This window comes from Rhineura floridana, chromosome 18 (genome assembly GCF_030035675.1).
Source record: "Rhineura floridana isolate rRhiFlo1 chromosome 18, rRhiFlo1.hap2, whole genome shotgun sequence".
Lineage (NCBI taxonomy): Eukaryota > Metazoa > Chordata > Lepidosauria > Squamata > Rhineuridae > Rhineura > Rhineura floridana.
In genome coordinates, this window is record NC_084497.1 from 6084594 (window position 1) to 6099660 (window position 15067).

At 43.2% G+C, this 15067-nt stretch overlaps 1 protein-coding gene across 2 annotated transcripts in view; it reads right to left on the minus strand.

The window, feature by feature from the left end:
- Nucleotides 1-15041, minus strand: part of LOC133372740 (fibrillin-2-like) — a 35818-nt gene extending 20777 nt beyond the window's left edge. The window contains exons 1-2 of one of the 2 annotated variants that reach the window (XM_061601776.1): nt 14947-15041; nt 9374-9509 (exon numbers count right to left, since the gene is read on the minus strand). The gene's annotated coding sequence lies outside the window, so the exon portion shown is untranslated. The remainder of the gene's footprint in view (nt 1-9373; nt 9510-14946) is intronic. The other variant, XM_061601777.1, reaches the window with a different exon arrangement.
- Nucleotides 15042-15067: the final 26 nt, after the last annotated feature.

A 15067-nucleotide genomic window follows, 5' to 3' on the forward strand; every position in this document is an offset into this window, starting at 1 on the left:
GGAGATAGAAGAAGATAAGGCAAGATAGGAGATAGAAGAAGATCAGAGATATACAGGAAAGACAGGGGAACCAAAGGAAAAAGGGCTCCTACCTTGTGAAAGACATATGGCTGGCGCAATCCATCCCGGGATCTCAATCGCTCTCAGAAGACTCCCGGCAGGAAAGCAATGCATGCTGGTCTTACAGAAAAGATTTCAGGAACAAGCCGTGCAGTTGCAACTTTTCATAATCTAACTAAATGTGCCAGCAGCTCCTGACAACTTCAACGATTTTGTACCATCTAAATTGTATTGCTTTCATTGATGTATCTCTGTACGTGTCTATTTGTTTGGTAAGCCGCCTTGAGGGCCTTTGGGCCAAAGGGCAGGGTAGAAACAGACTATAATAATAATAATAAGGAGAAGACAGGAGACGGAAGGAGACGGTAGAAGGAGAAGACAGTACAAGATAGGAGAAGATAGGAGATGGAAGGACGAGACAGAAGAGAGAAGATAGGAGATAGAAGGAGGAGAAGACAGTACAAGGTAGGAGAAGACAGGAGACAAGAGGATGAGCAGACAGGACAAAAGGACAAAGTAGGATAGAAACACAAGATAGGAGAAGCTAGGAGACAGGAGGAGATAGGATAAGACAGGGAAAAGAAGGAGAAGATAGGACAAGGTAGCAGACAGAAGGGAAACACAGTACAGGATAGTAGAAGCCAGAAGGACCAGCTAGAAAGCAGAAAGACCAGCGAGAACCTATCAGGACCAGAGACAAGAGAAGGAAGGAGAAGATAGTGCATATAGGAGAATATAGGACAAGATCGCAGAAATAAAGAAAGAAGATACCAACAACAAAAACTTCTATCAATACATTCAAAGCAGGAGACCATCTAGGGAGACAATTGGACCCTTAGATGATAAGGGAGTCAAAGGTGTACTAAAGAACGATAAGGAGATTGCAGAGAAGCTAAATGAATTCTTTGCATCTGTCTTCACAGTGGAAGATATAGGGCAGATCCCTGAACCTGAACTAACATTTGCAGGAAGGCATTCTGAGGAACTGAGACAAATAGTGGTAACGAAAGAGGAAGTTCTAGGCTTAATGGACAATATAAAAACTGACAAATCACTGGGCCCGGATGGCATCCACCCGAGAGTTCTCAAAGAACTCAAAGGTGAAATTGCTGATCTGCTAACTAAAATATGTAACTTGTCCCTTGGGTCCTCCTCCGTGCCTGAGGACTGGAAAGTGGCAAATGTAACACCAATCTTCAAAAAGGGATCCAGAGGGGATCCCAGAAATTACAGGCCAGTTAGCTTAACTTCTGTCCCTGGAAAACTGGTAGAAAGTATTATTAAAGCTAGATTAACTAAGCACATAGAAGAACAAGCCTTGCTGAAGCAGAGCCAGCATGGCTTCTGCAAGGGAAAGTCCTGTCTCAGTAACCTATTAGAATTCTTTGAGAGTGTCAACAAGCATATAGATAGAGGTGATCCAGTGGACATAGTGTACTTAGACTTTCAAAAAGTGTTTGACAAGGTACCTCACCAAAGGCTTCTGAGGAAGCTTAGCAGTCATGGAGTAAGAGGAGAGGTCCTCTTGTGGATAAGGAATTGGTTAAGAAGCAGAAAGCAGAGAGTAGGAATAAACGGACAGTTCTCCCAATGGAGGGCTGTAGAAAGTGGAGTCCCTCAAGGATCGGTATTGGGATCTGTACTTTTCAACTTGTTCATTAATGACCTAGAATTAGGAGTGAGCAGTGAAGTGGCCAAGTTTGCTGACGACACTAAACTGTTCAGGGTTGTTAAAACAAAAAGGGATTGCAAAGAGCTCCAAAAAGACCTCTCCAAACTGAGGTGAATGGGTGGAAAAATGGCAAATGCAATTCAATATAAACAAGTGTAAAATTATGCATATTGGAGCAAAAAATCTTAATTTCACATATACGCTCATGGGGTCTGAACTGGCGGTGACCGACCAGGAGAGAGACCTCGGGGTTGTAGTGGACAGCACGATGAAAATGTCGACCCAGTGTGCGGCAGCTGTGAAAAAGGCAAATTCCATGCTAGCGATAATTAGGAAAGGTATTGAAAATAAAACAGCCGATATCATAATGCCGTTGTATAAATCTATGGTGCGGCTGCATTTGGAATACTGTGTACAGTTCTGGTCACCTCATCTCAAAAAGGATATTATAGAGTTGGAAAAGGTTCAGAAGAGGGCAACCAGAATGATCAAGGGGATGGAGCGACTCCCTTACGAGGAAAGGTTGCAGCATTTGGGGCTTTTTAGTTTAGAGAAAAGGCGGGTCAGAGGAGACATGATAGAAGTGTATAAAATTATGCATGGCATTGAGAAAGTGGATAGAGAAAAGTTCTTCTCCCTCTCTCATAATACTAGAACTCGTGGACATTCAAAGAAGCTGAATGTTGGAAGATTCAGGACAGACAAAAGGAAGTACTTCTTTACTCAGCGCATAGTTAAACTATGGAATTTGCTCCCATAAGATGCAGTAATGGCCACCAGCTTGGATGGCTTTAAAAGAAGATTAGACAAATTCATGGAGGACAGGGCTATCAATGGCTACTAGCCATGCTGGCTGTGCTCTGCCACCCTAGTCAGAGGCAGCATGCTTCTGAAAACCAGTTGCCGGAAGCCTCAGGAGGGGAGAGTGTTCTTGCACTCGGGTCCTGCTTGCGGGCTTCCCCCAGCCACCTGGTTGGCCACTGTGAGAACAGGATGCTGGACTAGATGGGCCACTGGCCTGATCCAGCAGGCTCTTCTTATGTTCTTATGTTCTTAAGATAGGATAAGAGATACAAGGAGAATAGGACAATATAGGAGAACATAGCAAACGATAGGAGATAGAAGGACAAGATAGGAGATAGGGGAAGCTGGGACATAGAAGGAGAAGGTAGGAGATAGCAGGATAGCACAAGATAGCAGATAGACGGGGAAGATAGGGCAAGATAGAAGATAGAACAAGATGATAGGAGAAGGTAGAAGACAGGACAAGAGAGGAGATAGAAAGGACAAGAGAGGCGAAAGAAGGAGAAGACAGGACGATAGCACATGATAGGAGATGGAAGGGGAAGATAGGAGATGGAAGGGGAAGGTAGGGCAAGATAGAAGATCTGAGGAGAGAAGATAGGAGAAAGAAGGAGAAGACAGGACAAGAAGGAGATAAAAGGACAAGAGAGGAGAAAGGAGATAGAAGGAAAAGATAAGAGATAGCAGGAGAAGTAAGGACAAAGTAGGACAAGATAGGAGATAGAACAAGATGATAGGAGGAGCTAGAAAGAGAAGATAGGGCAAGATATGAGAAGGTAGACAGCATTAGAGATGACATAGAAGGAGAAGATACGACAAGATAGGACATCATAGCAGACAGAAGGACAAGACAGTAGAAGCTAGAAGGACCAGCTAGAAGCCAGAAGGACCAGCGACAATCTAGAAGCTAGAAGGACCAGCGAAGAGAGAGAAAAGAGAAAGGATAGGGCAATATAGCACAAGATAGGAGAAAGAAAGAAAAGATAGGACAAGAGAGAAAGGAGAAAGTAAGAGAAGATAGGACAACAGAAAAAGGAGAAAGGAGATCGAAGGAGAAGATAAGAGGTAGCAGGAGAAGTTAGGAGGTAGCAGGAGAAGTTAGGAGATAGAACAAGATGATAGGAGAAGATAGCAGAAGATAGGAGGAACTAGAAAGAGAGGATAGGGCAAGATATGAGAAGGTGGAAGACAGCAGAAGACAGGACAAGATAGCAGAACAAGAGAGCAGAACAGATGACATAGAAGGAGAAGATAGGACAAGATAGCAGACAGAAGGACCAGCGAAAAGAAAGAAAGGAGAAGATAGGGCAATATAGCAGAAAGAAACAGAAGATAGGACAAGAGAGAAAGGAGAAGGAAGGCGAAGATAGGAAGGATAGAAGGACAAGATAGGACAAGTGAAGATAGAAGATAGGATTCGATACTAGAGAGATGAAGAAGATAGCACAAGATAGGAGAAGCTGGGAGATAGAAGCAGAAGGTAGCAGATAGGAGGATAGCACAAGATAGCAGATAGACAGGGATGACAGGGCAAGATAGGAGATGGAAGGGGAAGGTAGGACAAGATAAGAGATAGAATAAGATGATAGGAGAAGATATGAAAAGGGAGAAGACAGGACAAGAGAGGAGATAGCAGGAAGGACAAGAGAGGCGAAAGAAGGTGAACACAGGACACGATAGGAGGATAGCACAGGATAGGAAAAGATACAACAAGAGAGGAGAAGAGAGGAGATACAAAGGACAGGACAATATAGGAGAACATAGCAAACGATAGGAGATAGGACAAGATAGGACAAGAGAACATAGATGAAGATAGGATAAGATAGGAGAGAGAATGAGAAGGTAGCACAAGATAGGACAAAAGGACAAAGTAGGATAGAAAGACAAGATAGGAAAAGCTAGGAGATAGAAGGAGGAGATAGGAGAAGATAGAAGAGAGAAAGAGAAGATAGGATAAGACAGGGAAAAGGAGGAGAAGATAGGACAAGGTAGCAGACAGAAGGAAAACACAGTACAGGATAGTAGAAGCCACAAGGAAGGAGAAGATAGCGCATATAGGAGAATATAGAACAAGATAGCAGAAAGAAAGAGAAGACAGGACAAGGTAAGAGATACAAGGAGGATAGGACAATATAGGAATAGATAGCACAACATGGGAGAAAAGGACAAGATACGATAGAAAGACAAGGTAGGATAGGAGGATAGCACACGATAGCAGATAGACAGGGAAGATAGGGCAAAATAGATAGAACAAGATGATAGAAGGTAGATGACAGGAGAAGAGAGAAGATACAAGGGGGATAGGACAATATAGAAGAACATAGGAAACGATAGGAAATAGGACAAGATAGGACAAGAGAAGATAGGATAAGATAGGAGAGAGAATGAGCAGACAGCACAAAAGGACAAAGTAGGATAGAAAGACAAGATAGGAGAAGCTAGGAAATAGGATAAGACAGTGAAAAGAAGGAGAAGATAGGACAAGGTAGCAGACAGAAGGAAAACACAGTACAGGATAGTAGAAGCTAGAAAGACCAGCTAGAAGCTATAAGGACCAGAGACAAGAGAGAGAAAGGAGAAAGGAGAAGATAGCAGAAAGAAAGATAGGACAAGAGAGGAAGGAGAAGACAGGACCAGATAGGAGGATAGCATATGATAGCAGTTAGATGGGGAAGATAGGAGAAGATACAACAACACAGGAGAAGAGAGGATATACAAGGAGGATAGGGCAATCTAGAAGAACATAGCAAATGATAGGAGATAGAAGGACAAGATAGGACAAGAGAAGAGAGAAGGACGAGATAGGAGATACAAGGAGGACAGGACAATATAGGAGAACATAGCAAACGATAGGAGATAGAAGTAGAAGATAGCACAACATGGGATAAAAGGACAAGATAGGATAGAAAGAAGTTAGGAGACAGGAGAACATAGGAGAAGCTGGGAGATAGAAGGAGAAGGTAGGAGATAGCAGCATAGCACAAGATAGCAGATAGACGGGGAAGATAGGGCAAGATACCAGATGGAAGGAGAAGGTAGGACACAATAGGAGAACATAGCAAATGATAGCAGATAGAAAGAGAAGATAGGACAAGATAGGAGATAGAAGTAGAAGATAGCACAACATGGGATAAAATGACAAGATAGGAGAAAGGACAAGATAGGAGATAGGAGAAAGGACAAGATAGGCGAAAGAAGGAGAAGACAGGACAAGATAGGACGATAGCACATGATAGGAGATAGATGGGGAAGATAGGAGAAAGAAGGAGGAGCAGAAGAAGATAGGATGAGATAGGAGACAGAAGGACAACACAGGACAAGACAGTGGCGTAGAAGGACCAGCTAGAAGCCAGAACGACCAGCTAGAAGCGAGAAGAGAGAGAAAGGACAACAGAGGAAAAGACAGGAGACGATAGCACAAGATAGCAGATAGAAAGAGAAGATAGGACAAGGTAACAGACAAAAGGAAAACACAGTACAGGATAGTAGAAGCCAGAAGGACCTGCTAGTAGCGAAAAGCAAGAGAAAGAAGGTAGAACAAGATCGGAGAAAGGAGATAGAAGGAGAAGATAAAACAAGATAGGAGATAGAAGAAGATTGGAGATAGACAGGAAACACAGGGGAACCAAAGGAAAAAGGGCTCCTACCTTGTGAAATTCCCTTGCGAGAGACATATGGCTGGCACAATCCATCCCCGGATCTCAATCACTCTCAGAAGACTCCCAGCAGGAAAGCAATGCATGCTGGTCTTACACAGAACATTTCAGGAACAAGCCGTGCAGTTGCAACTTTTCATAATCCAACTAAAAGTGCCAGCAGCTCCTGACAACTTCAATGATTTTGTACTATCTAAATTGTATTGCTTTCATTGATGTATCTCTATACGTGTCTATTTTTTTTGTAAGCCGCCTTGAGGGCCTTTGGGCCAAAAGGCAGGGTAGAAACAAACTATAATAACAACAATAATAATGATAACAACAACAACAATAATAATAATATAAAAAGATCAGAGAAGATAGGAGATAAAAGGAGAAGATAGGACAAGGTAGGAGAAAGTAGGAGATAAAAGGAGAAGATAGGACAAGGTAGGAGAAGACAGGAGAAGATACGGCAAGATAGATGATAGGAGATAGAAGGAAAGGGTAGAAGGAGAAGATAGGACAAGATAGGCGAAAGAAGGAGAATATAGGACAAGATAGCGGACAGAAGGACAACACAGGACAAGATAGTAGAAGCCAGAAGGACCAGGTAGAAGGTAGAAGCAGGAAAAGAGAAAGGAGAAAGAAGGAGGATAGGACAATATAGGAGAATATAGGACAAGATAGGAGGATAGGAGAAAGAAGATTGGAGAACATAGGAGAAAGAAGAAGATAGAACAAGCTAGAAGGAGGATAGGAGATGAGATAGATGGAGAAGATAGGAGAAGATAGGAGACATAAGAAGATGGGACAAGATTGGAGATAGAAGGATAAGATAGGACAAGATAGCAGATGGAAGGACAAGATAGCAGATAGAAGATTGCAGAAGATCAGAGAAGATAGGACAAGATAGGAGATGGAAGATCGCAGAAGATCAGAGAAGATAGGACAAGATAGATAGCAGACAGAAGGACAAGATAGGAGACGGAAGAAGAGGAGAGAGAACAAGATAGTACAAGATATGAGATAGGAGAAGATAAGAGAAGATAGGAGGTAGAAGGACAAGATAGGGGAAGATAGGAGAAGATAGGAGATCAGAGAAGATCAGAGAAGATAGGAGATAGACGATACGAGAAGACAGGAGGAGATAGGAGGATAGAAGGTGAAGCTAGGAGATATGAGGAGGACAGGAGAAGATATGAGATAGATGGAGAAGGTATGGCAAGATAGGAGAAGATAGGAGACATAAGAAGACAGGAGAAGATAGGAGACATAAGAAGACAGAAGAAGACAGGAGAAAGGAGGAGGAGATAGGACAAGGTAGCAGACAAGAGGAACAGTACAGGATAGTAGAAGCCAGAAGGACCTGCTAGAAGCCAGAATGACCAGCTAGGAGCTAGAAGCCAGACGGACCAGCTAGGAGCTAGAAGCCAGACGGACCAGCTAGGAGCTAGAAGCCAGACGGACCAGCTAGGAGCTAGAAGCCAGACGGACCAGCTAGGAGCTAGAAGCGATAAGGACCAGCTAGGAGCTAAAAGCGATAAGGACCAGCTAGGAGCTAAAAGCGATAAGGACCAGCTAGGAGCTAAAAGCGATAAGGACCAGCTAGGAGCTAAAAGCGATAAGGACCAGCTAGGAGCTAAAAGCGATAAGGACCAGCTAGGAGCTAAAAGCGATAAGGACCAGCTAGGAGCTAAAAGCGATAAGGACCAGCTAGGAGCTAAAAGCGATAAGGACCAGCTAGGAGCTAAAAGCGATAAGGACCAGCTAGGAGCTAAAAGCGATAAGGACCAGCTAGGAGCTAAAAGCGATAAGGACCAGCTAGGAGCTAAAAGCGATAAGGACCAGCTAGGAGCTAAAAGCGATAAGGACCAGCTAGGAGCTAAAAGCGATAAGGACCAGCTAGGAGCTAAAAGCGATAAGGACCAGCTAGGAGCTAAAAGCGATAAGGACCAGCTAGGAGCTAAAAGCGATAAGGACCAGCTAGGAGCTAAAAGCGATAAGGACCAGCTAGGAGCTAAAAGCGATAAGGACCAGCTAGGAGCTAAAAGCGATAAGGACCAGCTAGGAGCTAAAAGCGATAAGGACCAGCTAGGAGCTAAAAGCGATAAGGACCAGCTAGGAGCTAGAGGCCAGACGGACCAGCTAGGAGCTAGAGGCCAGACGGACCAGCTAGGAGCTAGAGGCCAGACGGACCAGCTAGGAGCTAGAAGGACCAGCTAGGAGCCAGAAGGACCAGCTAGGAGCCAGAAGGACCAGCTAGGAGCCAGAAGGACCAGCTAGGAGCCAGAAGGACCAGCTAGGAGCTAGGAGCCAGAAGGACCAGCTAGGAGCCAGAAGGACCAGCTAGGAGCCAGAAGGACCAGCTAGGAGCCAGAAGGACCAGCTAGGAGCCAGGACCAGCTAGAAGCCAGAAGGACCAGCTAGGAGCTAGAACCTAGAAGGATCAGCTAGAAGAGAGAAAAGGAGAAGATAGGAGAAAGAAGAAGATAGGACAAAATAGGAGAAAGAAGGTGAAGATAGGAGAACTGAGAACATTGGAGAAGATAGGAGATCGGAGGTAGAACAAGATGATAGGAGAAGATCGAAGAAGATAGGAGATAAAAGGAAAAGACAGGGGAACCAAAGGAAAAAGGGCTTCTACCTTCTGAAATTGCCTTGCAAGAGATACACGGCTGGCGCAATCAATCCCGGGATCTCAATCGCTCTCAAAAGACTCCCGGCAGGAAAGCAATGCATGCCAGTCTAGAGAAGATTTCAGGAACAAGCCATGCAGTTGCAACTTTTCATAATCCAACTAAATGTGCCAGCAGCTCCTAACAACCACAACGATTTTGTACTATCTACTTCTGATGTTATTCGTGGCATAGGTGACTTTTTGCTGTCTCTCAGGTTCCATTTGTGGGAATAGGTGACAGTGCATCCCATCCAGTCCAGCAACATCTACAGGGGCATAAGTTGTAATTGCTGTTTCTTAAGTAATGTTATTTAATTTTTGTAAAGTGTATCGCTTTCATTGATGTATGTCTATTTTTTTTGTAAGCTGCCTTGAGGGCCTTTTGGCCAATAGGCAGGGTAGAATTAAACTATAATAATAATAATAATGATAATGGTAATGATAATGATAATGAGAAGATAGGACAAGATAGGAGATAGAAGGAGAAGATAGGGGAAGCAAAGGAAAAGAAAGGGCTCTTACCTTGTGAAATTCCCTTGCGAGAGATACACGGCTGGCACCATCAATGCAGGGATCTCAATGGAAGGCCATAGCTGGGTGATACAGAGTATCTGCCGTGCTTGCAGGTGACAGTGCATCCCATCCAGTCCAGCAACATCTACAGGGGCATAAGTTGTAATTGCTGTTTCTTAAGTAATGTTATTTAATTTTTGTAAAGTGTATCGCTTTCATTGATGTATGTCTATTTTTTTTGTAAGCTGCCTTGAGGGCCTTTTGGCCAATAGGCAGGGTAGAATTAAACTATAATAATAATAATAATGATAATGGTAATGATAATGATAATGAGAAGATAGGACAAGATAGGAGATAGAAGGAGAAGATAGGGGAAGCAAAGGAAAAGAAAGGGCTCTTACCTTGTGAAATTCCCTTGCGAGAGATACACGGCTGGCACCATCAATGCAGGGATCTCAATGGAAGGCCATAGCTGGGTGATACAGAGTATCTGCCGTGCTTGCAGAAGGTCCCAGGCTCAGTCCCCAGTGGCATCTCCAGGCAGGAGAAGATGGGACAAGACAGAAGGAGAATTTGCAAGATAGGATGAGATAGGAGAAGATAGGACAAGAAAGGAGATAGAAGGAGAATTGAGAAGATAGGACAAGATAAGACATAGAAGGAGAATTTAGGAGAAGATAGGACAAGAGAGGACATAGGAGATAGAAGGAGGACAGGAGAAGTTGGACAAGATAGGAGATGGAGACGATAGGACAAGATAGGAGAAAGAAGGAGACAGGCCAAGATAGGAGAAGATAGCACAAGATCGGTGAAGAGAGGAGAAAGAAGAAGACAGGACAACATAGGAGAAGATAGGAGATAGAAGGACGATAGGTCAAGAGAAGAGAAAGAAGAAGATAGGAGAAGGGAGAAGACAGGACATGATAGGACAAGATCGGAGAAAGAAGGAGAAGACAGGACAAGATAGGAGACAGAAGAAGATAGGAGACAGAATCCTATCTTCTCCTGTCTTCTCCTTCTTTCTCCTATCTCCCATCTTCCCTTATCTTCTCCTAACATAACACGGAAGCGAATCTGAAACGAAGGGGATGGCAACCGATGTACACTAAATCAATACCAATGAAACCAGCGAGGAATCCTTGGCCCTCCAGCTGTTGCTGGACTACAACTCCCATTGTGCCTGCCCATTGGACCTGCTGGCTGCTGGGAACTGGAGTCCAGACCTGGAAGCATCTGTAATTCTGCATGCCCACCTTTCTTGTTTCCATGACGGATCTCCCCAAAGGTCCCAGACCTTTGCACCTCCTTGGTCCCAGAGACCTCCTGGCTAAGAAATAGCGAGCCTGTCCATTTCAATTTCTCTTGTGAATTTCGGAAGACAGCTGTCTTTCAGATTGCATATTGTTCTGGGAAGTACGAATTAAGGTACGATGGCTCTTAAACGAGACCTGAACTGAATTTGCACCTCATCCCCACTCTCAGCAAAGGACAGCTAGCGGTAGATCACCACCTCCTCTCCAAGAAGGGCCGGCAAGACAATCCTGCACGTGTGAACGAAATCTCGCTGGAATTGGCACCACTGTTGCTGCTGCCTGCAGAGCAGACCTCCACAGAACAACCTTGCCCAGAGGAATCACAAAAGCGCCATTTGCCCGAATCAAACCAAAGTTGTTTTGGACACTCAGAGGGAACGAGGAGGAAGCATTGAACATGTCCCTGGACCCAGCACGTTTTTAACAGAAAGTCCCAGAGAACAAGTGCATTGTGGGTCAAGATTCCTGAGATGTTATGTTATGTTACATTTTATGTCTAGGCCACCTTTCGGCCAAATAGGCCCCCAAGGCGGCTTACACACAAATAAAAATACAAATACAAAATGCATATAAAAACAATACAATTTACAAGAAAAAAAAATCAAACCAACAAAGTCCTAACATCTCTAAACAAACAGGAGCAGCAAACCAAAAGCATTCATCTTCCTGGTAAAGGGCAGTCCCCAGAAAAATGTCACTAAGAGCAGAGGGGTGGGGCAAGGCAGATGGAAATGCTTGCCCCTTGATGGTCCCAGCACAGTCCCATCCCTGCAGCAGCACGTCTCAGTCTGCAGCTCTTCCTGATAAGGCCCAGGCAGAGGGGTGGGGCAAGGCAGATGGAAATGCTTGCCCCTTGATGGTCCCAGCAGTCTCACCCAGTGGCATCACTAGGGTTGGTGTCACCCGGTGCGGTAACTCATGGTGTCACCCCCATGGACCTCCTCCCATATCAGACCATACAGAATCCTTAGTAATGTTTTTTGTACTAATGTTACTCGTAAATCGTAATTCCCGTATATCAGTGAATGTAATGGCAATAGTAGTGACAAACAACTAGCAAAATTAAAATTACACCTTTAAATTACAATATCATACGCACAGCTCAAATTCTTGCTCTTATTACTAATGGGAGTTAATTATCTTGCATATGCCCATAGTAAATTTTCAGATACTTTCAGACCCTCAGCAATTTTCAAGTGGTCTATGTAGAAGAAAGGTTTGGGAACCCCTGGAATAACACACCTGCTTATGTCCCTCTGATGCTCTCTCCCCTCATTTAGGTGCCTGGGATGCATGCATGTGGACACACCTCCTTACAATTATGGAAAGTGATAATAATAAGTCTCCAGACACAAAGTTACATAGCTATTTATCAGTTGTTTAGTAGAAAATTCAGAGCTGCAGGGTCCCTTCATGATAGTTACAGCCACGTACACCCTTTTTTGCTCCTGGATTAAGAATGAGATCTTTGTTAATGTATTGTCTCACAACAACAAACATCTCTAGGAACCAATCAGCATGAACGTGGAGAGCGTTAGCAACTGAGAAGAGTCTTCTCAGTGGCTGACTCACCTCCTTTCACTCTGATTGGCTCCAATCTGCAGAAAAGGCAAGGAAGCCTATTAGAAGACTCTTCTCAGTGACTAACACACTCCCTTTTCATGCTGACTGTAGGATGCTTGGAGACATAGGGACCCTGCTCCCAAAAAAGCAGAGGGACTAAGATCCCCTGGGCGACTACCCTCCTGGTGCTTATGGACATGACCATAATATATTTTGTGATGTGCAAGTTCAACATTATTTATTAAGTGTGTTTAGGATTACACTGATGGCATTCCCAAATATGTACTTTCACACAGACGTTGGTTTTCCATAACACAATGTTTGTCCAAGCCTCCACACTTGGGGGGGGCACTACTTGCACACCCCTTCCATAAGCACATCAAAGTTGGATACACACCTGAACCAAGACCCAGACAAAAGGGCACTCAAAACAAAAAGGTAATTATAGTGGCTGAGTAGATCTTGTACAGTGGTTATACTGACTGGGCAGCCACTGTCCTTCACATTTTACAAAATACTTTTTCCTATACAAAGATTAAATTTCTGTGTATGAAAAAGTAATATATGAAGTGGCCTCAATAGTGAGAAAAGTAAACAAGTGAATGGTGATCCAAATGTTTTTCATTCTCACGTTATGAAGCTAGCTGCCAGATGATGTATCACCTTCCCTACGCATGCAGCATAGACTGAAAAAACAGCACCCAAGCCACCATTCAATACGTGCACGTGTTCTTTCCAACATGAATCTACAGGTCTCAAAAAGTAATGTGTGACAAAGTCCTCAAACACTTTATAACATGCCTCAAACATGGTCTCTTGTTCTACCAGCATGCCTTCACACCATCACTTTGCCAAAACATAAGGATAGGTAAATTACTTTTAGGGAGGTTCACAATTATGATTTCCTATTTATTAATCTAAAAATATTTAAAATACATAAAAACAGCCACAGGAAGATATTGGAGAAATATAAAATAAATACAAATAAAAAAAAGGGTGGGGAGGTGAAGAGACCTTAAATGTGCTGCTCACCATCTCTCAGCCTATCCTCCCCTCAGGATGAAAACAACGGAGAACCACGACCACCCCCAGGAAGAAGGGCACACTTAAAATGTAGAGGGAAAAATCATCTACAACCATAGTGTGAAATCAAATACTTATTAGGACACAGTATGAAGAAATATTTATATAAACATGACTCTCAAATATGTTTATGAATTACACAATCTGTAAATATATTTATAGTGCAATCCGATGTTTGTTTACTCAGAAGCAAGTCCCAATGTATTCAATGGGGCTTACTCAAAGTGGGAAGTGTGCAGAGAACTACAGCCTCAAATGATAAGGAACTTGTTCTTTCAACTTGTTCTTTTAAGTTGAGACCTTATCCAAGTCTGAGTCTGTGTTGGAATTGCTTTTTAATATGTTTTTAAGCCTTTTCTTTGTTCTTTAAAAAATGTTTTTTTAAAGATTTAAAAATTATTTTCAAAGATGTTTTAATATATTTTAAAGTCTGTTTTTATGATGTTTTAAAGTGCTTTTAGTGCTTTTGTTTGCCGCCCTGGGCTCCTACTGGGAGGAAGGGCGGGATATTAATCAAATAATAAATAAATAAACGTCATTCACCCAACCCAAAATTCAGAATCATGCCTCTTTAGGCTGTTTTCCAACTGTTTATTCTTGCTTTTTGGTTATTGGATTTTAAATGGCTTTATTTCTTGTTGTGAGCTGCCTTGGTTTCCAACCATACCTCACAGGGTTGTTGGAAAGACTACACACACACACTGCAGATGTATAAATACATACAGCCCATATAATAGTTTATTGTCAAACCAGTTGGTCATTGCAGAAAAATCAGTATTAGTTTTTTAAAAATCAGTATTCGTTTCCTACAGAATAAAAACTGCAATACCTAAGTAAGCCCTGCCTACTTGCTTTAAAATAGGATTGGAGAAGGGGACAGAAAGAGTTAGAACACAAACACAATTCTTTTTTACATTCACTCCAAAGTCCCACTGATTTTCAGCACGTTCATAACCATGTCTATTCAAAAGTAAATCCTATTGAATTCAATGGGATTTACTTTGGAGATATGGGATTAGCAATGCTTTTACCCCCACAAAAGCAAGTACTGGGAAGGTTTTGAAAACACTGCCCAGGATCTGACTCCTACACACAAGAGGGGAAAAAACTGAAATATATATACTTACCCAATTTATGAGATTTTCAGATAAATGGGGGGGGGGGAACCACCATTTTCTGGCCTTGCAATGAGGTTTACTAGACACTGCCACAGGTCAAACAAACACTTCACTGATTGACTGCAATCCTGAATGGGCGGGGTTAAAGCTACGAAGTGCTATACAGTAGTTTAAAAAAAGATTTAACGGGGGTGGCTGACGTTTTTATGTATATTTCGAGAACCGGACCACCTAGAAACTTAATTTTTTTTAAAATTAAAGCTGAGAATCACCCCCCTCTGATGGTGTCACCTGGTGTGGTCCGAACCCCTCCGCACCCCCTAGTGATGCCACTGGGGGGCGGCTGACATTTTTATGTATATCTCGAGAACCGGACCACCTAGAAACTTAATTTTTTTAAAAAAATAAAGCTGAGAGTCACCCCCCTCTGATGGTGTCACCTGGTGCAGTCCGCACCCCCCGCACCCCCCTAGTGACGCCACTGGTCTCACCCCAGCAGCAGTACCTCTCAGTCTGCAACTCCTCCTGATATGGCCCAGGCAGAGGGGTGGGGCAAGACAGATAGAAATGCTTGCCCCTTGATGGTCCCAGCACAGTCTCATCCCTGCAGCAGCACATCTCAGTCT